The sequence below is a fragment of the Triturus cristatus genome, chromosome 3_2 (assembly GCF_964204655.1).
Source record: "Triturus cristatus chromosome 3_2, aTriCri1.1, whole genome shotgun sequence".
Lineage (NCBI taxonomy): Eukaryota > Metazoa > Chordata > Amphibia > Caudata > Salamandridae > Triturus > Triturus cristatus.
Genome location: NC_140584.1, coordinates 29,134,577 through 29,153,357, shown reverse-complemented (window position 1 = coordinate 29,153,357; position 18,781 = coordinate 29,134,577). Strand labels below are relative to the sequence as shown.

Genomic DNA, 18,781 nt, shown 5'->3' with positions numbered 1-18,781 from the left:
GCGTAGCCGAGGACCACACCCCTACTTACAGCCTGGACTCGCCGCTTACTGTATACAAGCGGAATGTCAAGTAACGTACGCCAAATAACATTAGCATGAGCACAGGAGGCTTTGTATGCCATCGTAGGGAGCTAAAACAAAGTGAACACCGATCCTTTTGCGTGTCCACTCCACCCGCCCTACACTAATAAGACTAACATGACAGTTAACGGTTCCGGTTACGTAGCGCCTTTCAGCTGGTTGGTTGTCTCTGTCAGTTGCAATTACGAGCGGCGGCGGTGTCAGAAACAGAGGAAGCAGAGGAGCTGGGAAAGAAGACACCTCCGATTACAACACTGAGTGCAACACGACAACTACTTCCGGGTTGGCGTGAAAGTGACTTCCGGGTCATCGTGCAGGCTTTTCCGGGTCTGCGCTCTGAAGAGTTGCATTTTTTCGTGCAGCATTTTTTACTTTGACTAGTAGTATCCTCTAATGGCATTTTAAAAAGTATTCTTTCAGGAGTGGAAACGTAAGAACTACGTTTGAGATCGTTTCGCCTGGTAGTGTTTCCCGAACTCCCGTAGTTGAGAGGCACACACATACCTTACACTGCTGGAGACAGGACATCGTTGGTGTTTGTTTGACACACAAAGTTCTGCAACTTGACCCTACGACCCTGGGTTGTCCGCACATCCTCAGAGCATCTACAACAGGAGAAGCTAATATAGCTATTGGTCTTTGGTCAAACGTGTGTTATGTCGTTTATTTGGAATTGACACTTAGCGGCGCCTCTGTCTTCACTTCAGCAAAGAGGATGTCACTCAAACCCTTGCTTGCGCAGTGTGGTAGATTCCTGCTATACATCCAGCTCTGCGTCTCAGGATACAGGCCTTTGCATGTGTGAGTATTACTCGAGATCACTTCTTTAAGTGGGATGAACATTGTAGAGTGGGGGTTAATGAAATGGGAGTATCTCAAGAAGTGCACCTAGGACCCGTGTCCAAATGCCCTGTGTTATTAAGGTCGTGGCTTAAAAGACCAAATCCTGCCACCGCACAGGGTGCCAACAAACCAACATTTGGGTGCATCTCATAATGTTTTCTGTTATGCTTCCAGACATGTCATACAAGAACATATGGCTAGACAGTTGGCTTTGCCAGGGCTTTTTAGGTACGCTGGATAAATGAACAACAACAAGAATTTTGTGGTGAATAATTAGAATTGAAAATGTTTCAACTATGAACATATGAGGCTGGGAATTAAACATTGTGAAGGTCTGTGGAAGGGGTAGTGGCCTTCGAAATGTCACATACGTCCCCGTTCTCCCCTTCACGTCACTTTCTTTTACAGACTCTCACGCTGGTAGACACTTAACGCTCTTTTAATCCTGACATCTTTGTGAAGTCCTCCGTCTTCCTATCTCACACTTTCCCACAATTACAGTTGGCACATATTCAAAAATATCTGCGGTCTTCGTAGAGGCCAAGGGTTGGATGTGTCCACCTCTCTGAGAGGCAGTGTGAGAAACCTACCCTGCTGTGTTCCTCAATTCAGAGTTCTCAATTGTACACAGACATACCCACCCACAACCTGAAATCACTCTTGACACCTTGAAGCAACTCACTCACAAAGTATGCTCTGTATAAGATTCATATGTTGCGTAAAAAAAACGACAGCAACCCTGCATCTGCAAAAAAGGCAGATAATCTTAGGGAGTGCAAGATGAAGTTAAACATACGAAATGTGAATTTAAATTGCATTGCTGACGTGGCGTTACCGTAAGCAGTATTACTATTATTGTTGAGAAATTGATCCGTGTTTTGCTATAACAAGGAAAGTCCTTAATATAGAGCCTATCTGGGATTATTTTAAAGTCATTTTTTAATTGCTGGCAGGTCTAAGATACGGCTTAATGAAAGCCCTTTGAGGTCATTGTTTTGGTTTTCTCTAACAACTTGGTCACCGGACAAGTTATATATTTTGGAGACTTACTGTTCTGTCCATCAACTGTTGTTTTTGCATTTGTCACCCCGAGTGGGACGGGTATGCTCAGACGTGAGTCCCGTGTTCTCCATGCCACTGGAATCAAGCTATCCTGGCTGAAGAGGGGTGAAATACCGAAACCGGTCCTAGGATGCTTGTTTCGAGTCCAGGGAGGACCTGGCTTGGCAGTTCGGGCTGGACTGTTCCCATGAGGCACAGGGTCAAGACTGATTTGCATATGGCTGGGTTCAAACTGGAATGGCATGGTGAGCAAAAAAACGATGGATTTAGGCCCAGATCTCTGTACTGGGGTGAATGTATGACATTGATCTGCATTCTGTCCATCAACTGTTGTTTTTGCATTTGTCATCCCGAGTAGGACGGGTATGCTCAGACGTGAGTCCCGTGCTCTCCATGCTACTGGAATCAAGCTATCCTGGCTGAAGAGGGGTGAAACCCCGAAACCGGTCCTAGGATGCTTGTTTCCAGTCCAGGGAGGACCTGGCTTGGCAGTTTGGGTTGGACTGTTCCCATGAGGCACAGGGTCAAAACTGATTTGCATATGGCTGGGTTCAAACTGGAATGGCATGGTGAGCAAAAAAACGATGGATTTAGGCCCAGATCTCTGTACTGGGGTGAATGTATGACATTGATCTGCATTCTGTCCATCAACTGTTGTTTTTGCATTTGTCACCCCGAGTAGGACGGGTATGCTCAGACGTGAGTCCCGTGCTCTCCATGCTACTGGAATCAAGCTATCCTGGCTGAAGAGGGGTGAAACCCCGAAACCGGTCCTAGGATGCTTGTTTCCAGTCCAGGGAGGACCTGGCTTGGCAGTTTGGGTTGGACTGTTCCCATGAGGCACAGGGTCAAAACTGATTTGCATATGGCTGGGTTCAAACTGGAATGGCATGGTAAGCAAAAAAATGATGGATTTAGGCCCAGATCTCTGTACTGGGGTGAATGTATGACTTTGTTCTGCATTCTGTTCATCAACTGTTGTTTTTACTGTTCTGACAACATAAGCATAACAAGCATTGAAAATGCAATAGGTCTCGCCTTTGATTAAGTTAAAGCCATTTGCTTTGCTAATCCTATTGTATGGCAAAGCAAATGGCTTTAACTTAATAAAAGGCGAGGCCTATTGCATTTTCAATGCTTGTTTTAAATTTGATGGCAAAGTACGCAAGTTACCCCTGTCAGCCTAAGACAGAGCAAAATATGTAAGATTGTATTCTATTACATTACAGTACGTTCTGGTGTCTTGTAATATCGTATCTGGTTTTGTTTTAAAATATACCGTTTCGACGTAAAAATGGTGCAAATATCGTTCTGCTCTAGTACAAAGTTCAGTAACACAGTTATAGGACCTTAAAACGGAATAAACTGAGCCACGTACAGCAGAAGTGATGCATGCGTTCCTTATTTCACCCCACACACCCTCATACATAGCAAAAACAGAATCCTGCAGAGTAGATCAAATGTACTGCTTTACAAGTTAGTATAGGCTGCCCAAAGTAATGAATTTTGAGCAAGGTACAAAAAAGAAAGAAGAGTTGAAGGGATGTGTGCATTGTGTTCAGACATACTGAAGAAGTTTATTGGGGAATGCCATCTGCGGATGCAGCATTTAAACCAAATTACAGATTATTCGCCGGAGAATGGAGTCAACCTATTCAAGAGCTGTAAGAAGTACATAGATTAGATTCATTGCCTCAGTCAGGATCTGGGCACACTGAGTGTATACTCACAATGGTGTTGTAGTGAAGATCGGGATTTGGAACATCCCCAAAATAATCTAGGAGGTAATCCTATACACACCACACTATTGCTCATGGCAATCTTTCAACGTGTAAACTACATTGAGTTACTGGGAGCGTCCAGGCAGTGCTTTAAATTGGATTAAAAAACTGGGAGGGGGTAGTCGCTCAAAGGGGCGTGGCCAATGTAATTAGGGGCGTGGCTTAAAACCACATAAGCTAAAACATCTGTGTTTAGCATAGTGTGTTGTCGCCCAACTTGTATTTTGTAGGTTCTTCCTTTGCATCCACCTATAGAATTCAAGTAAGATTACACCTACAACAAGCCAGGACTATTGGCAATGTTTGTTAGTTACATAAGGTAAATAAGCAACAACTATTGCTTTGTTCTGACATGATGAGACTGAAGTTGCATCAAAGGCAGTGAAGGGGGGTACTGCTGCAAAGTTACGTTTTTTTTTCACCCTGATGGTGAGAGCAAAAAGTGAGAGCTCGATTGGGTACAGTTTCAGCGCCTGCTTTTTAGAACTGCCCATGCTCAGCACCAGTAGGACCCGGCACACTTAAAGCCCTGCATCCGGGGCTGAAAATAGGCAATATGAATTCCAGCACTCACCAATCGATCCGCAAGTACATACCACTGACTCGTAGCGGGAATACAAATATTTACAAATGTAATATAACTCCGCCATTTGTACTTTATTAACATAGCGATGCAGTACAATAAATAAATACGCAAGCATGCTACATTTTACCACTCGACCATATTCACAATACAGAAACGTCTTACTCTGTCAATGAGTTTTGTCCCCACCAAGTTCTTTTTACTGTGACAAAAACAAATATAGGTATCTTAATAAAGTGAGCAGATAGAGTCGGAGTATCGTGGCTTCATCCAAGCAACTGTACAGACTATGAGGCAGCATGGACCCCACATACAAAACGGACCCCCAAGAGGACAGTATGCAAACAAAACTACCCACCTAGGTAACTATGCACCTAAAGCACAATCGCCTTACAAAGATGGATATACTTACAAATATTATCAGATTTCTGTTCTTGGTCTCGGTGCTTTTTGAGGAAGAGCACAAAGATACAAAATACAAAGTAAACAAAAACGATCTGTGATGGTAATATTTCATACAGGCTGTTGTTGGCTTTGGCAACGGGAATTTTGTGAAATCTTCAATGTACAGAACGATGTTGAGGGCTCGGGGCAAGGAAATGACACTAACAGGCCTCCAGAAGACGGCAAAAAAAACAAGACGTGCCCATGAGTGGTGTGTACCAGAGCTGTCAGCTGGATGATTGAAGGAGGGCTCTGCGTGGGAGACGCCCATACCTACTGTCCCTGTCTGTAGCAGTCTCGGGACTTACAAAATGAAATTAAAAGCGCACATGGAACTCTGAAAATAAAACAAGCCCGGCGGAGCGTGGCGCGCGCGCACTGGGGGAGCGGAGGACATTAGAGTGTGCCTGCTGGGCAGACCCCTGGTGAGGGTTGCGGGTCCTGTTGTGCACGAACTCCGTCTGAGTACGAGGGTGAGAGGGGAAACCATGTCCTGTTATGGTCATCGGTTGACAGTACACAAAGTGTGAGGGTTGGCTCACTTGAGTCCCGTTCTGTCCGGTCACCTGAGGCTGCTGACAAACGAGAAAGTGCTTCTGCACTACCTGGAATATCCTCTCCGACCTGCGGCATGTGTGGCCAATAGTTGTCAGCCAGATGATCGAAGGAGGGCCATGCATGGGAGACCCTCAGCCCACTGCCCATGTCTGAGGCAGTCTCAGCGCTTATAAAATAAAAGTAAAAACACAACTGGCGTGCTGAAATTAAAAAAAAAAACAAGACGTGCCCATGAGTGGTGTGTACCAGAGCTGTCAGCTGGATGATTGAAGGAGGGCTCTGCGTGGGAGACCCCCATACCTACTGTCCCTGTCTGTAGCAGTCTCAGGGCTTACAAAATGAAAGTAAAAGCGCACATGGAACTCTGAAAATAAAACAAGCCCGGCGGAGCGTGGCGCGCGCGCGCTTGGGGGCGGGGGAGCGGACCCTTTGAAGTGCTCCCAAAAGGCGGATTGCATGGCGGCACGATGCTCGTGATTGTGCGCGTGCTAGCCATGCAATCCGCTTTTTGGGAGCACTTTTCAAGCCCCCTTACAATAGTCTCGCTTTGCGATCGCATACGCGATAGCAAGGTCGAGACCTAAAAATATAGCCCCAGACTTTATACGATTTTGGTTCCCTACAAATAATTTCTTGTTCTTAAATGTTTGAAGGGCATGTTACAGTATAATTAGAAGTATAGCAGATCTTTACAACGTTTTTAAGTTTTATATGCTTCAAATATTGTAATAGCCTTGAAGATGAGGGCGGGGTAGTTAAATAGGTAACTCTCAGGGAAATTAGTGGTAAATTAATGCCCAAATGTGCATTTAAACTGCATGGGACAGTAAAATTTACTAGCCACTTATAAACGATATGTGACTGAATCTCCTCAATGAGGGGTTTAGGAAAGGAAATCAAATTACTGCACATAGCCACACGGGTAATTACAGTGGTGTGACATAATAGAATTTAAATACCTCACCAACTTAGGTAACTAACTATTCTTCCCCCCCCCCACCCCCCCCCCCCCCAAACAGTAAAAATGGTTACCGGTTCTCCCATGCCCAATAACAGTTATTGTCTGTTTTCGAATTGCAAATAAAATGCATTCACAGTACTCACTTTACGTTCTCAAAACTAAATTGTTGATAAGTTTCTTCTCCATTGCATTAGTCACAGGGTGGCAGTATAGCAAAAGGGTACTCCCTGTGTATGGTGGGGTATATCTTTATTGTTTAGATTTTTTTAAATTACTATAAAATCAACAAAACTTGCATAGATTATGTTACTTTTAAGATCAAGATAAAATAACAATTCTCGAATCCCTTTGTTAACAAGATCACATCATCTCACGTTTTACATGTTAGTGTTTAAATTGTTAAAACAAGGTTCTTGATAAAAACTCATTTAGCTACATTTTTGGAAACCATGTTGAGCAACTTTCAATAGGTCTGTATGTAGCACCTTTAAAACAGTACTACATTGCCTCATTAATTGGTTTGATACATGTAGAACAGAATATAGGACAATGGCATTTTTATCAGGCACCAAGCAGGTTAGGGCACAGACATATTGCATGCTCACTCATCTCGTATTTTACATACTAGTGACAAAGTTTTAGTTTTTTATTCTTCCCCGTTGATTTGGAGAATCAGGATGTTGAGTATCCTAAAACCTAAACTCCTTCTTAATATCAAGATTCAAATCCATATAGGCTTGTCTATTCTTCGAGGAAGTATTTTCTACATATATGTTTCGTTTTTATAAGTTAAAGAATAAATCTGATATATTGTTAAATGCGCACATTTTTTTTTTTCTTAACTGACGCTTTTCTTTGTAGTGTGTTCATAGGCGAAAGCATATCCAATGTAGATAACTGTTATTTCTTTATTCATGCGTTGAGTCAATGTTTCATAGATGTTAATGACATCAAAGCTGTAACTTGTTTCACAAAGGAGAGTTGGAGAAGGTTTAAAGACCTGCAAAGGTTGGCTCCCATACTTCATATATCAAAACAAAAATATGAACCCTTGAGTCTAGAGTACATTTTAAACCTAGCTGGAAAAACACACCCACCTAGGAGAGTTCCTTTTATAGGACGGTTTCCCTCACCCACCAAAGGTGGCATGCTTCATCATTGGGGAACCTCCTCGAATTGTGATGCCTAGTCACGATTTGAAGAGGTTCCCCAATGCCTAGTCACAGTACGGACTACAACCCCCTTACTGTGAGGGAGGAGCTCAGGGGTGTATTCTGTACTAAGAGAGGTACATACTAAATACTCAATTGTGGAGCTTGGGTTGGTGAGGGCAGCCGAGCAAATGAAGAAAAAGTGATTAAAACTAACTAAAGGGTTCACTGCAAAACTTTATATGGGCACCCTGGGCTGGGATTAAAAAATACCGTGGCGCTGTGGGACTGATTAAACCCGCTCGAGTGTCACAGGTCGACATGTTTCAGCCAATGACCCAAACGGTGTTGCAGCTTTCTTCAGTACCTAGGAGTGCTGCTGCTCAAAAGTGCTCAATACAAAACAACAAAAGACGTAATAATATACACTAAACCATAGAGTGATCCAATGGAACATCAGCAGACCTCGAAAAATCAACTCGCCGACTCACAATTACAAGTAAAATGTTATCAGGTTGAGCTATTTTTAGCAGCTACTAGTCCCATCTGGCAAGTAAACTTAGGCTGGAAAGGAACAGGTGTTCTGTTTATTCAGAAAGTGAGTGAGCAATAAAGATGCCATTGAATCTTGTTTTTATCTTGACACATTTGCTGTTTGTTCAAGGAAAGAGGGCAAATGCCAGTTTGTCTTTTAACTAATTGCTGCGTGGAAAATGAGGTTAATTTTTGTCTCTCTTACTAGAATTAGAGGATTTTGTCAATGAAGCTGTCTATAGATGTCAGTTATTTTTCTCTAACACATAACATTTAAATAGCCTGTAAATTAATATTACAAATATTTCAAAATATATCGGGGAATTACAGAAGCACATTCTTTTTGTAATTAAGAAGTGTGAGGCAAATAAACAAAGAGTTAAATAGGAGCTAAACAAACCAGAACACTTTACTTGGTGATATGCAAATTACACAAATTTGCAGAAACTCTGTTTCCAAACATTATTTTTTGTACACTATATAGTTTTATCAATAAAGTTGCATGTCAATGGGAAAGTTTGTGGTCATTTCAATGTAAAATTAGCTGATTACAAATTACAGTTTGCTACCATGCTTGAGTTATGTATTTATTAAAAGTGATAGTTTTTAAACCTGATTTGAGAAACATTCCTGCTCCCGTCCTGATGACAATGCTGTTAATGAACTAAGAGCCAAGTCAGGGGCCATGTGTATCCTACATGTGGCTAGGTTTGTATTATAAATGAAAAAAAAGTTTTGTCTGTTAAGAGTTTTTTATACAGCAGACATGCTGAGCTCGTACATTTGGAGGTGCTTTTGTGATAACGAAGGAAATGGCAGCTCAATGAATTAAAATATTTGCCCAACATCACATCATTTGATACCAGTTTATGGGTCAAGAGCATTACAAATAGGTCACGTAGATTATTTAAGTCGCTAAACCTGCAGGTCTAGTAACATTTTTAGGATTTTTCAAGGCCTGATCAGCGGGTGAAGGATTCACTGGCGGTAGCTGTGAAAGACATATGAAAGGAGGTTAGGTAATTAATGCACAGACATAGGCAAACCTATCAATGCATGAATATAATAAACCTGTCTCAAATGTAGGCAAGTTGTTTAGAGGGCATCTAAGGCCCTTATTATTATTGTGTTTAATGGTAGGTCCCAAAACGCACCTGGCTCCTTATGAAGGGGCGGACAGGCTAAACAATAAAACCAAACATGCTAAAAATCATAATAAAAAACCACAACAGTGGAAGGGCTTAACCGCTGTTGTTGGTTGTCACGCCTCAACTATCCTTGGCATGAGGCTCAAGGGCCCAAGGGGTCTCTATCCTATGCAGCCATCATGTAAAAGAAAGAGAAATAAAAAAGACTCTTTAAAGCAATGTTGTGCATATTGTTGAAAGCACATATATTGTGTTTTCCAAAACCAAATGTAAAAGTCAAAAAATGATAAAATTTGTCACACGTGTTGGTCAGGGATGAGAGATCCTTGTAGCTAGTTCCCAGTACAGAACCATATATATAGTCTAAAGTCACTAACAGAGTGCATGCCGTTTTGGAGAGGTTATTAGGCACATGTGTGTCAGAAGTTGACTATGTGCAGTAGTTACATTGGTGATGGTCCTAGGGGATCAACAACCACGGAATCTCATCATCCAGGGCATGTTTGTCACTCTGTAGTCTGAAAACCCATCTGTGTTCTCTAACAAAGAGCAATCTAGTGATTTTAGTGGTTGTTGGTTTATCAAGGACTTTCCATCTTAAATCATCAGTTAAATGTCCTTTTTTCCAGAAAGTGATTGGTGAGTTTAGTGGCCTGCTCCTTGCACCTGATGGTGTTCTTGTGCTCCATAATGCAGGTTTTTATCTTGTGCGTCATAATCCCAACGTACCTGAGACGCATGAACAGGCCATGATGGATTATATTCTATCACTGTTGCAATTAGTGTGCTGTCTTAATTCCCATTGTCTCCCTGTACCAATGTCAAGTTCTGATGTGATCATGGTTTGTGCTGGGATATACGTGTTACTTGGCCACACATGGTACCTTTAGCAGGTTGGATTGAATATTTGTAACACAACAGACAGCCACTAAAATTCAGGAGGTGGTGCACTTGGCACGTTATTGATCTGATCACACACTGGTTGCATGTCAATTCCAGTGGAGAGGGAGCCCTTGCTTCCCCTACTCTTGGAGATTCCCTTTGGACATATTGCACGACCAGGTGGGCAGGCAAACAATAAAAGAGTCCCTCACGGTTTATATTGACAGAATGGGAGGCTCTGAAGGTGGTGCTCTGGGGTAGCTGTGTCAGTCTTTCTTGTGGAGTGCAGCGTACCCTACAGGTAGAACTTCTTCATATAGAGGACGCCTTGGTGGCCCTACAGAGGCGGTCAGACTAGGATGGGAGACAACAGGAAAACGAAACAGAACTGTTGAGACCGATAGAAACTAGGGACAGACTAGAGCATTACACAATGACGTCATATCGACAACTGCTTCATCTTGAGGGAGACAGTTTGGGAAGACTACTAGCCTGGATCCTCCGTCGCGAGCTACCTTGATCCCAGGTGCTCCACCTTATGGATCCCCAGGGGGGTGAAGTGTGAACCTAAGACATACTAGAAGTTTTTAGGGGATATTTACAGTGAGTCTATGCCAGACCGTGATACTATGTGGGACTACTTGATAGGGATACAGATCCCACGTCTGGGTGATGGGACACGGCAGAAATTGGATGCTGAATTTCCCTTAGAGGAGATTCGGCTGGCTATTAAGTCTCTTCAAATGAGAAAAATGCCAGGGAGCGACATCTTTACAGATTAATTTTTTCAGTCCTATAGTTAGTACAACAGTGGCTTCCCGATTCCTTGAAGTCTGTACAGAAAGAAGCACTAGATAAGAGTATACTTCCGGCCTCAATGCTTGAAGGTACAACTGCCATGATCTCGAAGCCCGGTGCAGATGCCTTTGACCCGTCTTCCTATCGTCCCATCATGATGATAAATATAGATATGAAAATATTGTGTAAAGTTCTTGCATTAAGATTAGCCCTGAAAATTAGCAGACTGGTCAACCCCGACCAGTGTGGGTTCATACCTGGACGGAATGCTACCTTGAATATTCAACGGTTCATGCATGTCCTGCATGAAGTAGAGGACAAAGAGGGTAGCTGGCCATGGTGTCAATTGACATTGCCAAAGCTTTTGACACCGGTAATTGGAGATACCTTTTGGCAGTTTTTGAGGGCATGGGGTTTGACCCACGATTCAGAAAATGGATAAACCTGTAATACACCGAGCCCATGGCTAGGGTCAGGTTGGGTAGACTGTGCTCCATTCCTCTGATGGTCGGGAGAGGCACGCGACAGAGGTGCCCATTGTTGCCCCTGTTGTTCGCAGTGGCGCTCGAACCTTTGGCCCTGAGCGTCAGGAGGGACATGGCGAGGTGGGGAGTTCGAGTGGGAGGTATGGATTATTTCATCTTGCTTTATCCAGATGGCACACGTTTCTATTGGGCGGCTCCAAGAGAGTCACTTCCCTAACTTTTATAGCAGTTTGCCATTTTCGGGAAATTTCCGGACTATGTATTAACGTGGTTAAGTCTTTGTTATTCCCCCTGGGCCAGCTGGCAACACAAGATCCCACTGCACTGCCAATCTTGCCATTGCGCTGGGAAACTGACCACTGACGTTATTTGGGGATAATGGTGGCACATACAACTCGGAAGCGGCACCAATATAATATTGCTTGCGTGACAGAGGGCTTAACTAAATTTGTGCAGTTTTCGAACTCAATCTCCCTATTCTCTCACTTATAGGATGTGTTGCAGTGGAGAAAATGGTGTTCCTCCCACGATGTCTATACACGCCTAGGGCAGTTTTCAAGCGCCTACACTCCTTATTACCAACATTGGTGTCGGCGGGCAGTCAGAGCAGGGTCACCCCTGAAATTCTGCACCTAGGAGGATTGGCACTGTCCAATATGGAAATGTACTGCCTAGCTACAGCATGCTGCACATTGGTTGTCTGATGAGGAAAGCTGGGAAAAGGTGTTACTCGGAGATGACCTACGAGAGGAGACCTTGTCACAGTTGCTTTATTATCGTGGGAGGGCAGACCCCACGCTGCCTTAGCTCATTAATCATATATCATCATTATAGGAGCGGGCGGTGAAGGTGGTGCTCAGACGTGCCCCCTTTGCACTAGTGTTTGGTTTCTGGGATCTCCCAGCATTCTGCCTGTTTTCTGGCACAATTGATACTAGAGCCAGGAGTGCTGGGGGGTGCTTGACTCCGGGTGACCTTTACCCCAGTGACACGTTCATCACATTTGAGGCGGCACGGGAGAACTTCGGAATGGGACCGGGCCAGGTTTTAACCTATGCAAACACTATGGACACTGCGAGAGATCTAGGCCACATACCCGGATGTCCCCTCACCTCCTCTAAACTGTTTTGAATGTTACTAGGTTATGGTATGTAGACAAATCAAGGATCACATTTCGGGCTAGGGAGATGTGGGAAGAAGAATTGGGTACACCACTAGAAGACACACACTGGAAAGCTGCTTGCATACTTGTTAAGCAAGGGATTAGCAATGCAAGGTTCGAACTAGTACATTTCAATAATTTACACCGCACGTATGTCACCCCAGTGTTGCTAAATAGAATGGATGCCACCATTGTCAAGATAGACCTGCAACCTTCCTTCACTTAGCCTGGTACTGTCCCCCGGTGTATGCTTATTGGGATGTTGGAGGGCATAGAGGGTATAGAAGTGAAACTGGACCTGTCTCTTGGGAATGGTCAGGAAAGGCAAGGGCGGGAAAATGGAATGGACATTTATGCAACTGGCCCTGCTACTAGCTAAACAGCAACTTGTCATCTCATGGATGAGTCTGTTAGGACTTAAGGAACATGGTTGGATCAAGGATGTCACAGAATGAGCAATGGCCGAAGAAGTGTGACTCTGTCAATGTAGGAGAGATGATCATGCACACAAGGGTTTCAAATATGGTCGGAGACCCTTACTAAATTTGGCAAGATCGAGGAGAGTTCTGCAGGTGACAGACTGGAATCAGAGGATTAATCACTGAGGGCAACTGTGGGGTGGGAGGCAAATACCTGAGAGAGAAGAAATAACAGGCGATTTTTCCTACTGTGATGTTCTGCCCACAAAGATCCATCTAAGTGGAATTACTGTTGTTTTTATTACTTGTATGCAGTGATGGAGCTAGAGCAGCGCCTACCACAAAGCAGCTTAGTCCTGTGGCAACTGCAGCGTTTTCTGACAAAATGGCACCACCAAAGAACAGGATTGACTCTCTGGCCCGAACGGACAATCATGGGGGGGAGCACTTTGAACCCTACTTCTTCTCAGTGTCGCCAACCTCTGGCTCTCGAAGCGGGAGGTTTGTCCAGACCTGGTTGTGGGGGGGGGGGGAAGGAAGGGGATGGAGGGAAAGCACACAGCCTGGGGATTATATAACCCTTCTCCCAGTCTGGGTTCTGTTCACCTCCCACCCGAGTCCACGCCGCTTGTTGTAGTGTTAGCTAATGTTCCACACCTTGATCCCGGGACTAAGAAAGACTTCTTTCAGTTGAAGAAAAAGGTAGTGCATTGGATCAATTCTAACATCGCACCAGGGCCTAGAGTGGAAAATCAAATTCTCATGGTGCGCAGAACACAGTGGGTGGGAAGTGCTTAGAAATCCTGGCCAGGGGACTGTCATTATTAATTTTAACAACGCTTTTGTGGTAGACCAAATTTTGAGTATGGTTGTGGAAACAAACTATAGGTGTTGAAACTCAGCCGTTTTGGCCCTTCCGCTGGGATATTTTTACAGACCCAGTTTATACCACTTAGGGCCCCAGCGGAAGTGGCTTTTAGACGTGGACCAGGGAAGTCGAACGGTGGGGGCTATAGGGGTGAGCCTTGCAAATAGGTTTACTCCCCCAAGCTCATTAGAAGATTGCGACTGATGGTGCTCAGGTTCTTTGGCCCCTGCGGCACCTATACAACAGGAAAAGACACAACCCCCGGAACAGGTATCCAGGGTGAATAGAGGGTGTCAATTTCTTTCCTGGAGTATTGCGGGGTTGGCGAGTAAAATAGAAGTCCCTGAATGGCTGTCTTTTGTTAAGAGCCTTGACGTGATATGCCTCCAGGAAACTTGGGCTATAGAAAACAGCTATCACTTGGATAGCTATAAGACCCTTTTTTGTGCCAGCGATTCTTTCCAGGGTAGGAAGTGCTAAGGGGGGGGCTTGTTACCTTTGTCTCATTAGCAGCTCTTGGCATCTCCGTTACTCCACTACATGTTTCCCCCAATTTACAGGCGATGTTGTTGTCTAGTGGCCAAAGCAAGCTTCTGCTGTTAAACATTTATAGTGCTGGAGTTGCATATATGGAGGAAGGCAATATTGCGCAGCTGGGGTCTGTTCTTCAGGATATTAATTTGAAAGGCCTGAATCACCATCATATTTTTCTAACAGGGGATTTTAATATTCATATGTGTGGAGATATCAGGCGAGGAGGAGTGGAAGCTATGGGCTGTGCACGACAAGCTGGCTTGCATATGGAACACACACCCCAGGGTATTGAACTCGATTCTATCTTGAATAAATTCGATTTAACATCTGTTATGAACAAACTGCCCCCTGGGGAAAACTGATATTACTCCTACTTTTATTGGGAGAGGGTGCGAGTCATTTATTTATTTTGCCTTTGTATCCACCCCGTTTTTTTCTCTGGTCATTGATTTTTCTGTCCAGTTTAGTGTACACAGTGACCATTATCCTGTTTGTGTTTTAACAGGTTGGTCACAAGCACACAGTAACACTAAGGGGGGGAGGCAGGACCCCAAATAAAAGTGGGAGAAGCAGGAAGAAGCTTAAAGTGGGGGCATATAGTACCAGAGCTATTTCATGAGTCCCTCCAAACTCAGTGTCGTAGAGAGTTTGCCATCTGTAATGATGATGAGGCAAGCGCTTCAGACATTTTGGCTGCCTTTGGGGAAATGTTTACTGCTATAGGGAAGTTACTACAAGCCCCAGGTGGGGGGCCGCAAGCAGTTAGGCCCATGATGGTTAGATTCAGCGTGTTCCCACGCTTCTAGGACCCTGAGAAAGGCTCTGGGTGCGAGACCGCGGGACCAGGTGGCAGTTAAAGGTCTACAAAGAGCATATAAGGATGCTTTAGCTACCTGTAAGTCTGCCCTGAAGGGGGAGGCATGGTCTGATTTAGTCGAGGCTAGCACATTGCGCAGTAGCTCATAGTTCTGGGGCATCGTTAATACTCCCTTTCTATCTGGGGATAAGGTACCTATTTGGATGCCCACATTACAGAGGACGACTGGGTAAACCATTTTGAGGGCATTTTTCGGTCGGATATCCCTCTAACACAGAGTAAAGAAAGGGAGGTAGGTAAGGCTGACCTTGTTTTTACAACGCAGGAGGTGAGGGCTGGTATTCTAGGATTGTCTAAAAATAAGGCCCATGGGCCTGACGGGATCCCGGCTGATCTCTACATCACCCATGTAGACACCTGGACACCGGTTCTCACATCTGTCATTAATGCTGCAATCCAGGTCGGTCTCCCAGACTCTTGGGCCTTGTCGATCATTGTCCCGATTTTTAAAAAGGGAGACCGGGACAGTACCCTTTGCTACAGGCCCATTTCTCTTCTGGACTCTGTGGTAAAGGTGGTGGGTCGCATTGTTCCAGGTAGACTTGTATCTTGGGCCGATGAAAATAACTTTTAAGTGACATCCAATATGGCTTCCGCCCAGGCCGTTCCACCGTGGAACTATGTTTAAATCTGTACATGGTTCTGACCAAGTATACTGTGGCATGTTCTAGCACCATATACCTAGCCTTTATGGACCTATCCCAAGCGTTCAATTGTGTTAATAGATCTAAGCTATGGCAGTTGATGTATACCGTTGGCATTGATAGTAACATTATTTTATTTCTCAAGGACCTTCATTGAGACTCAAGGGTGGCTGTTCGCTCTACAAAAAACCCGGCAAATAAACATTAAGAAAGGGGTGCGTCAGGGGTGCATACTAGCACCCTTCCTTTTTAACTTGTATATTAACTCTCCAGAGAAGGTCCTTTTAGCCACAAAAGCCAATTGTCCTCAGGTAGGCAAGCGCAGTCTGCAAATCCTACTATATACGGACGACGCGGTCCTCATGGCGAGGACAGCGAGGGGCCTACAACTTTTATTGAGTTCTTTTACTCATTTTATGGAGGACCTGACGGTTAATCACTCAAAATCGTTTATTATGCAGGAGGAACCTCGTACAGCAAAGCAGTTTACCTTTAAGCTAGGATCATCACCAATACCCAAGATTAACATCTTCTCCTGTTTGGGGGTTTTGTTTGTCGACTCCTTTAGCTGGTCCCCCTTGCTTACTCGGAAGAAAGGGGAACTAGTGAAATCTTCTGCAGCTGTTTTTAACTTTGCCACCAGAGTGGGAGGGAAACCAGTAGGGGCACTCTTGAAGATTTACCAAGCAAAATGTATTTCACAGGCGAGTTACGGGAGCGAGATCTGAGGCCAAATTGGGGTCAGGGCCCTGCAAATCGCCGAAAACTCTTTCCTGTGACTGGCCCTTTCTGTTCCGCAAAGTATTTCTTCGTACGTTGTGCATGAAGAACATGGAATGCCTTTCCTCTCAGATGAATTAGCTTTTCGTTCCCTGGCATTATGGCTCAGGATTTGGGCCAACCAGGAAAATATACTTAGCAAACACATCTTAAAGGACTGTCTTTCGCTTGACCATCTTTCGCGTATTCGATGGCTTCAGTACATAAGAGTAGGCCTTTTGAGGCCAGGCAGAGCAGAACTGTTCACTAATCCGGAGAGTATATGTAAGTGGGATTATGCATGGGCCAAAGAGTGTTTTTTAAGAAGGAACTGTTGCGAAAGAGAGGAAGTAGAGCTGTGCAAGTCCAGTGTGTGTAGGCACATTATGTTAAAAACGGTGCCAACCAGACAACCATATCTTTTAGGGCTCAAAAGCATTTATGATAGTTTTTTTTATTGACGAGGTTTAGGCTCGAACTTTTCCACTATCTCCTGGCTCATCCGCATGGCTCCCACAGAGGTCAGTGTCTCATTCCCTGTGGCTGCGATGGAGAGTCTCCTCAGGACATGATGCACTTTTTAATGTTCTGCAGTTTTTATGATCTTCCCAGAAAATTATTTATTATCCCTATCCTTAAAAAGACTGGTTTCAGGAGGGTTAAACCAGCTTTTATCTTTTTACAACTACTTTCTACAGATACTGTTTTGTACACTCTTAATTTTTTAAGGGCAGCCCTAAGACTCTGGTCAAGTTGTGATTAATTTCTGCACTGTAATTTATGTATTTTAGTTATAAACCCAGTGTAATTTTATGTATTAACAGTTGTTAACCTGTATTGTGGAACATGTTTAGGTCTCGCCTGACCCAGCGCATGCGCTGGTCTGGCGAGACTTATTGAGAGGGCTCCAAAAAGTGCTACCAGGCCAGCCTAGAGGTACAGTGCATGTGCGCGGGCTCGCGCGCCGCGTTTTACAGCAATTACTTTCACTTTCGCGGCCACAAGGCCGCTTTGTTGCTGATCGCAATCGCGATCTCTTTCACTTTCGCGGCCGCAAGGCCGCTTGGCATAGCCAATAGGTCTCGCTTTTGGGACCTTATAAGTATTTAGTTACGCAACTGTTGCATGGCTAAACACTTATAAGGTCCCAAAGGCGAGACCTCTTGGCTATGCCAATGCTTGTTTTAATCATGTTTATTTGACTTTTATGGTTTTACTCATAAAACCAAATAAAGTTTGATGATGATGACGACTTGTATGCGATGAAGGCTTGAATGTTTAAATGTTTACTGGTACAATGTTTGTAATGCACTGACTGCCTATATATAAAAAATCATGATTTGTGCACACGCTCAATGACTCACATGAATAGTGTCCCTTCACTGGTGGCAGACCTCAAAGTGTATAAAACAACAAAGTCAGTGTAATGTAAACAAGGCACTACTTATCAGAGGAGCAATGGTCCGCAGATTCAGAACAAACTAGTATGTTGTTGAGAAGAAAGCAGACCTACACAGATGATACCCATTAGGTATAAAGCCCTCACTTGCCAACCTGGTTGGTGACATGCTTCATCATCGGGCTCCACTGGGATGACCGAATGTCATCCCAGTGTGCTGCAACGCCAGATTACTGCGGAGCGGGGTTCGTGTGAGGTGACAGTGAATTTAAAATTTCCAATTGAGTCAAAAATGAATTTTAATAGTTTTGCTAATTGGAAAAAGTTAAAAGGAGTGAAGGTCAAAAAATAGAAGACCTGTTTCACTCCGCGGCGTGAAACAGGTCTTCTATTTTCCTTGTATATCTGGATGCTGGAACAGTTCCGCCAGAGTCGCAAGAATTGCCCAAATGGATGATTTTCCTGGAGTGCTTTGAGGTGGTAACTAGGGTAAGGTAGCAGGGCATTCTGAGCTATGGGTTTCCTATAAAGTTCGGCCTGAGAAAGATTTGCTGATGGAAAAATGAGTAGGTCAGAAAAAGGCAGTCTTTCATTGCTAAATTCACAGGTGAACATCAAATATGCGTTCAACGAATTCAGCCAGTGATGGAAGGACGTAATGGAGGTAGCTTCTCTGCGCCAGATGACAAAAATGTCATCTATATACCACTTTCATATAATGATGTGTGAGCGGTACGGATTGTCTGGTACCAGAACCTGTCCTGTTTCAAATGCATGCATGTACAGGTTTGTCACACTGGGGGGCAAA

General features: G+C 44.1%; 1 protein-coding gene across 1 annotated transcript in view; it reads left to right on the top strand.

The window, feature by feature from the left end:
• The first annotated feature begins 259 nt into the window (after nt 1–259).
• Nucleotides 260–18,781, top strand: part of NFRKB (nuclear factor related to kappaB binding protein) — a 627,787-nt gene continuing 609,265 nt past the window's right edge. Inside the window, exon 1 of the mRNA XM_085647204.1 lies at nt 260–882. The gene's annotated coding sequence lies outside the window, so the exon portion shown is untranslated. The remainder of the gene's footprint in view (nt 883–18,781) is intronic.